General features: G+C 38.0%; 1 protein-coding gene across 5 annotated transcripts in view; it reads right to left on the bottom strand.

The window, feature by feature from the left end:
• Window positions 1-13,116, bottom strand: part of PHKA1 (phosphorylase kinase regulatory subunit alpha 1) — a 127,464-nt gene that overhangs the window by 55,848 nt on the left and 58,500 nt on the right. The gene's annotated exons all lie outside the window — the stretch shown is intronic.

A 13,116-nucleotide genomic window follows, 5' to 3' on the forward strand; every position in this document is an offset into this window, starting at 1 on the left:
AATGTAAATAATTCTACTTACATTCTATATACATCATGTGTCTAAATATCATGTATGTGTATAGATGTATGTATACACATGTGTGCACATTCACACACACACATCCACCTTATTTCCTTGAGTACAAGATGTCTTCTTTTTACAGTTTAGCATTCTGAAATTGGAATCGATCTGATAATTGATGTCTATGTTAAATGCAGTTGAATTTCTTTTTGTCTTTCAAAAGGCAATTATTACATCAATACTTCTTACAATGAGGAAATAATTCATTTATCCACACACATATTTTTCCTTTTATAACATAGGATAACACTATACACATTGTTCTCAAACTCTTTTTTTCCCCAAGATATATATTGAATATCCTTTCATGTCAGTAGTGACAGAAATAGTACTACTGTTTATTTCTTTTGGCTGGAACACATTTTCCTTGGGGATTTTATTTTTGCCCCTGCCTCACCCTAAGTGTGACACGTATCGAGTATGCCACATTTTTAGTGTTGCTTCACTCTTGGGGACAGAACCTGAGAGCTGTCAATGCCTTGATCATATTCCAGGGTCCACTCTGTAAAGCACACATTTTACCTGAGATCAATATCACAATATCACAGATTTATCCACTGCTCCTTCCATTTTGTTTCCTTTTTTACTATGGTAAAATATATATAATACAAAATTTACCATTTTAACCATTTTTAATTGTTCCGTAGCATTAAGCACATTCACAATGTTTACAACTACCACCACAACCCATCTCCAGAACTTTTCCATCTTCCCAAACTGAAACTGTACCCATTATACAACAACTCCCCATGCTCCCCTCCCCCTAGTCCCTGGCAATCACCATTCTTTTTCTCTATGAATTAGCTTACTCTAGGGACCTCGTATATGTGAAATCATATATGTGGAACCATTTGTGACTAGCTTATTCCACTCAGCATAATGTCTTCAAGGCTCATCTATTTTGTAGTATGTGTCAAAATTTTATTCTTTTTTAAGGCTGAGTAATATTCCATTGTATCTCTATACCACATTTTGTTTATCTTTTCACCCATCAATGGACACTAGGGTCTTTTTTCTGTAAAGTATAACATACACGAAGTTAAGTACATGAATTTTAAATGTAAAAACTGATGAATTTTTACATAGTAAACACACAACCCAAATCAAGATATAGAACATTACCAGCACTGCAGAAGCCTCTCTTGTGCCCCTTCCCAGTTATTAATGTCCTCTAGCTCCCAAAGTTAACCACCATTCAAACTTCAATCACCATAAATAAGTAGTTGTCCATTTTTTAGCTTTATATTAATAGAATCATACAATACGTACTTTTTTTTATATCTGGTTTCTTTCACACAACGTTATGTCTATGAGATTCATCCATATTGTACATAGAATTAGTTCACTCATTTTCATTGCTGTATAATATTCCAGCATATGAATGTATTATTATTTATCCATTCACTTGTTGATGAACATTTGAGTTTCCCCCTCCAGTTTTTGGTTATAAATAAAGCTCCTATGAACATTCTTGTTGTGTTGGGGGTCACAAAGATCACCTCCAGTCTGTGAATCGTGGGTGATTCCCCACGATTCACAGGACTTGGCATACAGCTGTACTAATGGCTAAGGTTTATTACCACAAAAGGATACAAAGCAAAATCAGCAAAGAATAATGGTACATGGTGTCAAGTCCAGAGGAAACCAAGCACAAGCTTCCAAGAGTCCTCTCCCAGTGGAGTAACAGAGCACATGCTTAATTCTTCCAATATCAAATCATGACAACACACGTGAAATGTTGTATACCAAGGAAGCGCATTAGAGACTCAGTGCCTAATGTTTTTATTAGGGACTGGTCACATAGGCACCCTCTGCCTGACATGTACCCAAACTCCAAACTCTCACAAAGAAAGCAGGTGTTCAGCATAAGCCATACTGTTTGCACAGTTTAGATACAGTAAACCACCCTTATCATTAAGAGAATGGCAGAACCCTCCCAAAATCCAAGTCCCCAGTTGCCAGCCAAGGGCCAACCTTGCAAGTAGGCCTTTCTAAGGACAGTATTCTCAGGCCTGCCATGTGAACTCTTTTCTGCACGGTCCATCCCCTTGGCTCTTGGCCAAGATGTCTTTGCCAGTAGGACCACATGCAGCAGAGTGAGACCAACGTGCAGTATTGTCCTCAGTTATACCCTCAGGGGTCTTAGATGCATCCATTACGATAAGCATGTATCTTAAAAAGCCAGGTGGCCTCCTCTTTAAGTTTCTGTATTAACTTTTTTTTACCTGGCTGGAGGCATCACTCTAGGTGCAGCACAAGCCTGGCCAGTAAATTGAAGCTGACCTGAATGCCTTTCAGGGCTGAAGTAGTGCCAGGATAGTCAGGGCTCACAGACAAGTACAATTCCAGAAGGCACACACAGTACCCTTGGACCAAAAGAGTTTACAATTATTAGGGCATCTCAAGCAGGACATACATTAATCAGGCAGTTTAGGTTAACAGGACCCCTAAAGTGGCCTCCCGCATGGGGACTCCTGCCTTAAAGTTTCCAGTCCAGTCCAAAAAATTCACTTCACTCCTTGGTTTCAATGGGAATATCTCCTGAAGGCAGCTGGATCCAAACATTTTTGTTTGTTCATGGCACCAGTTCATCTGCTTTGTGAGTGTGGGTGACATCTGGAGGTGCTCTGAGTGGAAGGTGCAGGAGCCGGGGCCAACCCCTGCTGTCTCATAGTCAGCTCTGTCAAATCTGACCTTAGGCTCAATAGTCAGAATTCAAAGCACTCTCAGCAGCAGGGAAGACAATATGTGCTTTTATTAGGGAGGAGGGGAAAGCTTCCAGGAGCAGTCCTAAAAATCAAAGATCATTAATGCCCTCTCCCTTCACCCAGGCATCCCCAGGTGTCAGGATTTTGTTTTTTCTCCACTGTTACAAAATCTGTGCGTCCCACTTAGCAATCATAGTACAATCATTCCCTCCTCTCATCCAGACCTTTTGTCTGGAAGAGTTATATGCAAGAAGTTTAAAAGTATTTTCATAGGCAAACATTTCTATACAACTTAACCACAAAGACATATCATGTCCCGTTATTGGTCAAGATGAAATCCTAAATTTTCAAATATTTTAAGAATGGGTTTTCATACCTCCCACCCTCTTCATCCTGATCATTTATTCAGTGAGAAACCTAGAAAAGATCACTCTGGGGCCCGGCCCGGTGGCGCAAGCGGTTAAGTGCGCACTCCGCTGCGGCGGCCCGGGGTTCGCCGGTTTGGATCCCAGGCGCACACTGACGCACCGCTTGGCAAGCCATGCTGTGGTGGTGTCCCATATAAAGTGGAGGAAGATGGACATGGATGTTAGCCCACGGCCAGTCTTCCTCAGCAAAAAGAGGAGGATTGGCAGATCTTAGCTCAGGGCCGATCTTCCTCACAAAAAAAAAAAAAAAACCAAGATCACTCCCTTTCTGAGGACAACTGCATTTAATAAGCAAATTACCTTACTAAGGTTTACATATCAGGAGAAAGGTGAGGTAAGTAGAGTCAGGCTATCAATCCATTGTAAACTGCAACTAATCTGGAAAGTCAAACATAACCATCAGCAGCAGTGACACAACCCCCAGAAGGGGTCAAGAGTTTGATCTATCAGGAGTGAGGAAGGAGTCACATTCCCTGTGATGTGCCCTCCCCCAATCTGCAGCTTTTGCAGAAATCACAAGTTAGGAATGCAAGTGACCCAAATGGTCCAGTCAGCACCCAGGATGGTTTCACAGTTTATAGCCCCACAAGAGGGATGAGCCGAATCTGCAAGGATCTGAGTCTGAGTTCATTTAAAGTTCATGTAGTTCATTTAGAGTTCATTTAGCCTGTGCTTGATTTCAGTTCAGCACATCTGGTGCTGAGGTGGGAACAGCCTATAGCAGACCATATCAGGTTTCAGCTGACAGTCAGGTCCAGGAAATTAGAATCTGTGAATTTAGAATGCCAAAAAAGTTAAGATGCTACAGGGCCAGTCAGCCGTGGTCTAAGTCCAAGTCCAAGTGACAAGCAAGACTTGCCTAAGCTCTTTTTATTGTGTCTTACAGTTCAAATTGACCGCCTCAAAAATACACACAACAGGATGAAAAATCATCAGCCTTTAAGAGTTAGACATTTGGTTTCACAAATGCTTTTTCACAAAACTGCTTTTTGAACTCAAAAAGTGTATTTTCATCTAGACATTGCCTCTCTTTTCATGCTATCTTCCTTTTTCCAGAAGATCCAACAGGGAAAAAAAATGATAGCAAAAATCATTAGTTATGGAGACTAGTTCTGTTTCCAATACTTAAAGAGTTTGAATTCTAGTCTGTCCACCGGCTGCAAAATGCAAGGTAGTTGTGTCCCACTAACAAACTTTTTTTTTTGCAACTTTCACAGATCAGGATGATCCCTCTAAGCTTTATGAGATTATAAGAACATAACATTTCACATCAATTTTTATCATACATCCAAATGCAATAGCCACAAAATATAAAACCATTTAAAAAAGTTCTCCCTTCCACTCTCACCACTCTTATTCAACATAGTACTGGAGGTTTTGGCCAGAGCAATTAGGCAAGAAAAAGGAATAAAAGGAATCCACATAGGCAACAAAAAAGTTAAACTCTCACTATTTGCAGATGACATGATTTTATATATAGAAAACCCTAAAGAATCCATTGGAAAACTATTAGAAATAATCAACAACTATAGCAACGTTGCAGGGTACAAAATCAATCTACAAAAATCAGTTGCATTTCTGTATACTAATAACGAACTAACAGAAAGAGAGCTCAAAAAAATAATACCATTTACAATTGCATCAAAAAGAGTAAAATATCTAGGAATAAATCTTACCAAGGAGGTGAAGACCTATACAACGAAAACTACAAGACATTATTGAAAGAAATCGATGATGACATAAAGAAATGGAAAGACATCCCATGCACATGGATTGGAAGAATAAACATAGTTAAAATGTTTATATTACCTAAAGCAATCCACAGATTCAATGCAATCCCAATCAGAATCCCAATGATATTCTTCACGGAAATAGAAAAAAGAATACTAAAATTCATATGGGACAACAAAAGACCCCGAATAGCTAAAGCAATCCTAAGAAAAAAGAACAAAGCTGGAGGCCTCACAAGCCCTGACTTCAAAACATACTACAAAGCAATAGTAATCAAAACAGCATGGTACTGGTACAAAAACAGACACACAGATCAATGGAACAGAATTGAAAGCCCAGAAATAAAACCACACATATACAGACAGCTAATTTTTGACAAAGGAGCTAAGAACATACAATGGAGAAAGGAAAGTCTCTTCAATAAATGGTGTTGGGAAAACTGGACAGCCACATGCAAAAGAATGAAAGTGAACCATGTGCTATCGCCATTCACAAAAATTAACTCAAAATGGATCAAAGACCTGAAGGTGAGACGTGAAACTGTAAAACTCATAGAAGAAAATATAGGCAACACACTATTTGACATTGGTCATCAAGGAATCTTTTCGGATGCCATGCCTACTCAGACTAGGGAAACTAAAGAAAAAATAAGCAAGTGGGACTTTATCAGATTAAAGAGCTTCTCCAAGACAAATGAAACCAGGATCAAAATGAACAGACAACCCACCAGCTGGGAGAAAATATTTGCAAAACATGTATCTGACAAGGGGTTAATCTACATAATATATAAAGAACTCACACAACTGAACAACAAAAAAACAAACAACCCGATCAAAAAATGGGCAGAGGAAATGAACAGACACTTCTCCAAAGAAGATATACAGATGGCCAATAAGCAAATGAAAAGATGTTCAACATCACTAATCATCAGGGAAATGCAAATCAAAACAACACTAAGATATCATCTCACGCCTGTTAGAATGGCTGTAATCACCAAGACAAAAAACAACAAATGTTGGAGAGGATGTGGAGAAACAGGAACCCTCATATACCACTGGTGGGAATGAAAATTGGTGCAGCCTCTATGGAAAACGGTATGGAGATTCCTCAAAGAATTAAAAATAGAAATACCCTATGATCCAGCTATCCCACTACTGGGAATCTATCCAACGAACCTGAAATCAACAATCCAAAGAGGCTTATGCACCCCTATGTTCATTGCAGCATTATTCACTATAGCCAAGAAGTGGAAGCAACCCACATGTCCCCCAACTGATGATTGGATCAAGAAGATGTGGTATATATATATATACAATGGAATACTACTCAGCCATAAAGACAAAATCGTCCCATTTGCAACAACATGGGTGGACCTGGAGGGTATTATGCTAGGTGAAATAAGCCAGAAAGAGAAAGACAAACACCATATGATCTCGCCCATATGTGGAATATAAACCAACACATGGACAGAGAATACTGTATTATGGTTACCAGGGGCACTGGGGGTAGGGGATGGGCACAAGGGGTGAAGGAAGACATGTATATGGTGATCGGCAAACAAAAATGTACAACCAAAATTTCACAATGTTATAAACTATTAAGACATCAATAAAAAAATTCTCCCTTTTCCCTCCTCATTGAAAGTTTACTCAAACCTCTAACAGAAAATTCAGCATTTACAGCCTTAATGTTATAGTAGGGAGATCCCAGCTGTAATATAGGAGTAGGAGTAGGAGGCTGTTGCAGCAGTGGCTAGAGTGTTTTCCCTTTGATTTATAAAACTTTGCTCCAGTCCTGGGAAGTGATTTAACCTTTTTTTCCTCCCACTTGCATGAAAGAAACACAAAATTTTAAACATTTTGGCCAATCCAAAGCTCACCTTTGGGAATGTCTGCGCACTTTCTCCTCCACGTTGGAGGAGAAAAGAAAAACGAAAGGTATCACCCAGGCTACAATTTTCCCTCCTCGCTTTAGCCATAATGGCCAAAAGTAGGCAGAGGATCTATTTAATCACCTCTCCTGGAGTCAGATCTACCATTTTCAAATTCCATAGGTAACTTTTACCTCTCACAACAGACAGCAGCTCACCTTCTGTTTCATACGATGGGTAACTCCTTAGCCAGGTACCACAAGGTTGTCATCCTCTACCTTCCTTTTCTCAAACAATGCTTTTGCCATACTTAAGTGAGTCAGGGTCACTCTCACTTAAATTTAGAAAATTAAGTTAAAATTAAAATTAGAAAATCCCACCACTGTCACCACTGTGTTGGGAGTCCTGAAGACCACCCCAGGTTTGGTGATGCACTAAGGAGGACTCATAGGACTCAGCATATAGTCATACTTCTGGCTAAGATTTATTACAGTGAAAAGATGTAAAGCAAAATCAGCAAAGGAAAAAGGTGCATGGGGCAAAATCTGCAGGAAACCAGGCACAAACTTCCAAGAGTCCTCTTGCAGTGGAGTCACACAGCACATGTTTAATTCCTCCAACATCAAATTGTGACAACATGTGTGAAGTGCTGCCTACCAGCTCAGTAGAGACTCAGTATCCAATGTTTTTATTAGGGGTCAGTCACATAGGCACTCTCTGCCTGGCATGTAACAAAACTCCAGACTCTCACAAGGAAAGCAGGTGTTCAGCACAAGACATATTGCTTGCACAGTTTAGAGACAGTAAACTATCCTTATCAGAAGATAGTGGAAACCTTCCCCAAATCCACATCTTCAGTTGCCAGCCAAGGGCCAACCTTGCAAGCAGGCCTTTCTAAAGATAGCATTCTCAGGCCTATCATGCGAACTCTTTTCTGCACAACGTGCACGCCTTTTCGAGCATATATGTATGCATTTCTCTTGAGTATATACCCAGCAGTGGGAATGACAGGTCACAGGGTATGTGTACATCCAGCTTTAGCAGATACTGTCTAATCGTTTTCCAAAGTAGTTGTACCAATTTACATTCCCACCAGGAGTGTATACAATTTCCATTTGTTGCACATCTTTGCTAACAGTTAGCATGATCAGTCTTTAATTTTAGCCACTTCAAGAGGTGTGTAGTGGTATTTCATTGGGGCTTTAACTTGTACTTTCTTGATGAAATAATGAGGTTGAGCAGCTCTTCATGTTTCGTGGCCATCCTCTTTTGTGAAATAGCTTTTCATTCTTCTATTGTGTTACCTTCCCTTTTCTTATTGATTTGTAGGAGTTCTTTATAAATTCTGGATTTGAGTCTTTTGTCAGATATATGGATTGCAAATATGTTCTCCTACTCTGTGGCTGGCTTTTTCATTCTTGGAGTTTCTTTTGATAAACAGAAGTTCTTAATTTTGTCAATATTTTGCTTTAAGTTTAGTGCCTTCCATATCCCGATTAAGAAACCCTTGCCGGGCCGGCCCCGTGGCTTAGCGGTTAAGTGCGCGCGCTCCACTACCTGCAGCCCGGGTTCGGATCCCGGGTGCGCACCGACGCACCGCTTCTCCGGCCATGCTGACGCCGCGTCCCACATACAGCAACTAGAAGGATGTGCAGCTATGACATACAACTATCTACTGGGGCTTTGGGGGAAAAATAAATAAATAAAGTTAAAAAAAAAAAAGAAACCCTTGCCTATCCCCAAGGTCACCAAAATGTTTTCCTACTCTATCCGCTATAAGCTTTGTTGTTTTACCTTTGATATTTGGGCCTATAATCCATATAGTATGAGGTAGGGTCATGGTCCTTTTATTTTTTTTCACAGATGGATATACAATGGTTCCAGTGTCACTTATCAAAAAGTTCCCCACCGCACTGATATGGCAGCATGCCATAAATCGGGTGGGTCTAGTTTTGGACTCTATTCTGTCCCACTGATCTAGTTGTCTATATTTGTGCCATGTTAATTGTAGCACTATACTAAATCTTGAAAACATGTTGTATAAGTCTTGCAATTTGGTTCTTGTTCTTCAAGATTTTATTGGTTCTTTTTAGTCCTTTGCATTTCCCTACACATTTGAAAATTACCCACCATCTTACACGCACACACATGCATGCACACACACACACACAGCTTGCTGGGAATTTAAATAGGATTATTGCAACTATAAAAGCTGACATCTTTAAAAGATTGATTTTTCCAATCCAGGGGTTGGAAAACTTTTTCTGTAAAGGGACAGATAGCAAATATTTTAGGCTTTGTGGCCCACATGCCATCATTATTGCATATTTTGCTTTGTTTTGTTTTTACAACCCTTTAAAAGTATAAAAATCATTCTTAGCTCATAAGCTATACAAAAATACACCATAAGCCAAAGTTGGCCCACAGGCCATAGTTTGCCAACTCTTGTTCTAATCCATGAAAAAGGTATATCTCTCCATTTATTCAGGTTTATTTTCTCTCTGGAATGTTTTAGTTTTCAATGTAGAGGTATTACACATTTTCCATCAAGATTTATTCCTAGATATTTGATGTTTGTAGATGCTGTTGTAAATGATATCATTAAAAGTCATTTTCTAATTGAATGTTGCTAATATATAGAAATATAATTAATTTTTTGTGAATTGCTCTTGCATCTAGCAAACTTATTAATCACTAATAAATTCTAATAGCTTACCTGTATATTACTTTGGGTTTTCTACTTATATAATCATGTCATCTGTAATGACAGTTTTGCTTCTTCCTTTCCAATCCTAATACCTTTTATTTCATTTTCATGCCTTGCTGCACTGGCTACAAGCACCAGTACAATACCAAAAGGAGGTGGCAGTAGGCATCTCAGGCATCTCATTCCTGATCTGAGAGGGGTGAGGTGGGGAGACTTTTAAAATTTTACCACTAAATATGATAAGTTTTAAGAAGATATCCTTTAACACATTTGAGGAAGTTTCCTACAACTCTTACTAAAGTTTTTATACGAATGGGTATTAAAATTTACCAAATTTTTTCTATCTGTTGAAATGCTTATATGGTTTTTCTCCGTTATTCTCTTTGTGGTGGAATATATTGATTGATTTCTAAATGTTAAACCACCCATGCATTAGTTGGAAATGTTCTCTAAATTCCATTCTTCTGATTTATTCTTTGACCCATGGGTTATTTAGAAGTACACTGCTTTATTTGCAAACCACTGGGGATTTTCTAGTTATCTTTTTGTTATTTATTTCTAGCTTAATTCCAATGTGGTCAGAGACATACACTATATGATTTAAATTCTTTGAAATTTGTTGAAACTTGCATTGTGGCACAGTATATGGTCTATTTTGGTAAATATTCAATTTGCCCTTGAAAAAAATGTGTATCGTGTAGTTGTTGGGTATAGTGTTCATTATTAATCAATTAGGTGAAGTCTGTTACTTTTATTGATGTTTTTGTCTACTTCTATCAGTTACTGACAGGAATGTGTTAAAATCTCTATGATTTACATTTGTCTATTTTCCTTTTAGTTTTGCTCTTTTTTTTTGGCTTTGCATATTTTGAGGCTGTTATTAGGTAAATAAAAATTAAAGATTGTTATAGCTGCCTGTTAAATTGACACCTTACCACCATAAAATGTTGTTCATTATTTCTATGAATATTTCTTGCCTGTAGTGTACTTTGTCTGATATTAGCATAGTTACCACAGTTTCAATTTATTTACTATTTGCATGGCATATTGTTTTCCACCCTTTTATTTTCAACCTGTGTCCTTATATTTCAGGTGAATCTCTTGGGTTGAGTTTTGCTTTATTATCCAATCTGACAATCTGTCTTTTTTTTTTTTTTTTTTTTTTTTTTTTTTTTTTTGTGAGGAGATCAGCCCTGAGCTAACATCCGCCAATCCTCCTCCTTTTTTGCTGAGGAAGACGGCCCTGGGCTAACATCGGTGCCCATCTTCCTCCACTTTATATGGGACGCCGCCACAGCATGGCTTACCAAGCAGTGCGTCGGTGCGCGCCCGGGATCCGAACCAGCGAACCCCGGGCCGCCGCAGCGGAGCGCGCGCACTTAACCGCTTGCGCCACCGGGCCGGCCCCGACAATCTGTCTTTTAATCAAAGTATTTAGTCAATTTATATTTAATAAAATTACTGAATGTTTGGGTTTAAATCTCATGTATTACTACTTGATTTCCATTTGTCCCTTTTATTCCTTTTTTTCTCCTTTCTTGCCTTCTTTCAGATTAATAAAGTATTTTATTATATCATTTCCGCTCCATCAGCATGTTAAATATTCTTTTATTATTCTTTTCATGGTTAGTCCAGAGCAGCTCTTTTCAACTGGATTCCACCAGAGAATTATGCTCTAATTTTCTGGACATCCATTGTCTATATTAACTTATTTTCTTTGTATTTAAAATGGAACCAGTATGTGCCACCCTTGGGAAAACTGAAAAACCCCATTTTCTATAGGGCTTAATTCTGTCATGAAACCCTGCTTGAGAGAAGTTGCCCCAAAGATTAAAACATGCATCCTTGACTGATTAGAGTCTATCTTAAATGAACACTTTTACTACTTTCTGAATAACTCAAGAACCTTATAACACTTTAACTCCATTCACATCCTGCCTTTTTTCATAGTTACATTAATTCTTTAACGCAAAACTGAAGAATGAAATGGGTTTAAATAACAAAACTGTAAAATGTGCCACAAAACTGAATAAAATTTTTTTAGTTGAGGTAATATTGGTTTATAACATTATATAAATTTCAGGTATACATCACTGTATTTCGACTTCTGCATAAACTACAATGTGTTCACCACCAAAAGTCTAGTTACCATCTGTCACCAAACACATGTGCCCCTTTACCCCTTTCAGCCTTCCCCCACTCCCTTTCCCCTTTGGTAACCACCAATCTGTTCTCTGTATCTATGTGTTTTTTTATTTTCCACATATAAATGAAATCATATGGTAATTGTTTTTCTCTGTCTTACTTATTTCACTTAGCATAATACCCTCAAGGTCCATCAATGTTGTTGCAAATGGCATGATTTCATCTTTTTTTATGGCTGAGTAGTATTCCATTGTGTATATATACCACACCTTTTTTATCCATTCATCCATTGATGGGCACCTTGGTTGCTTCCAAGTCTTGGCTATTTTGTATAATGCTGCAATGAACACAGGGGTGCATATATCTTTTTGAATTAGTGTTTTCGTGTGCTTCGGATAAATACTCAGAAGTGGAATAGCTAGATCATATGGTAGTTCTATTTTTAATTTTTTGAGGAATAGCCATACTGTTTTCCATAGTGGCTGCACTGATTTACATTTCCACAATAAAATATGCAGATGGCCAAGAGGCACATGAAAAAATGTTCAACGTCACTAATTACTAGGGAAATGCAAATCAAACCATTTACAGTGAGATATCACCTCACTCTCATCAGAACGGCTATTATTAAAAAGACAAGAAATAACAAGTGTTGGAGAGGATGTGGAGAAAAGGGAACCCTTGTATATTCCTGCCTGCCTTTTTTGCAATTTTTGTCATTTATTTCACTTCTACTTTTATTATTTTTTCCACAAGGTGTTGTTATTGGTGTTGCTTTAAACAATAAATAGTCTTTTACATTTATACTTTCCATTTCTCTTTATTCCTTCCTACCTTCCTACATTCCTGTCTGGGATCATTTTTCTTCCGCCTAAAGAACTCCCTTCAGTATTTCTTTTAGTGTGAGTCTGCTAGTGATACATTCTCAGTTTTTACTTATCTGAGCATGCCTTTATATCACCTTTATTTCTGAATGATATTTTAACTGAATATAGAATTCTAGTCTGGCAGTTATTTTCTCCCAGTAATTTATAGGTGTTGTTCAGTTGTCCCATGGAGTTCATTGGTTTTGTTGACATGTCAGCTGTAAGTTTGATCGTTGTTTCTTTGAAAGCAATGTATTCTTTTCTTAACTCTGGCTATTTTTAATATTTTCTCTTCGTCTTGATTTGAATTTTGATTATTAAATGCTTAGGTTTGGTTTTCTTTGTATTTATCTTGCTCACAGATTTTTAGCTTTTTTGAATGTGTGACTTGATATCTTTAGTCAGTTCTGAAAAAATTTTGGTCATTATCTCTTCAATCACAGTTTCTGTTCCATTTTTTCCTCTTGTTCTTAGACTCCAGACCTTTTCACTATATCTGTCTCTTAATGTTCTTTCAATCTTCCATCATTTTTTCTCTGTGCTTTAATTGGGATATTTTCTACTGACTTACTTTTCAGTTCATTAATCCTCTCTTCTG

This window comes from Diceros bicornis, chromosome X, assembly GCF_020826845.1.
Source record: "Diceros bicornis minor isolate mBicDic1 chromosome X, mDicBic1.mat.cur, whole genome shotgun sequence".
Classification (NCBI taxonomy): domain Eukaryota; kingdom Metazoa; phylum Chordata; class Mammalia; order Perissodactyla; family Rhinocerotidae; genus Diceros; species Diceros bicornis.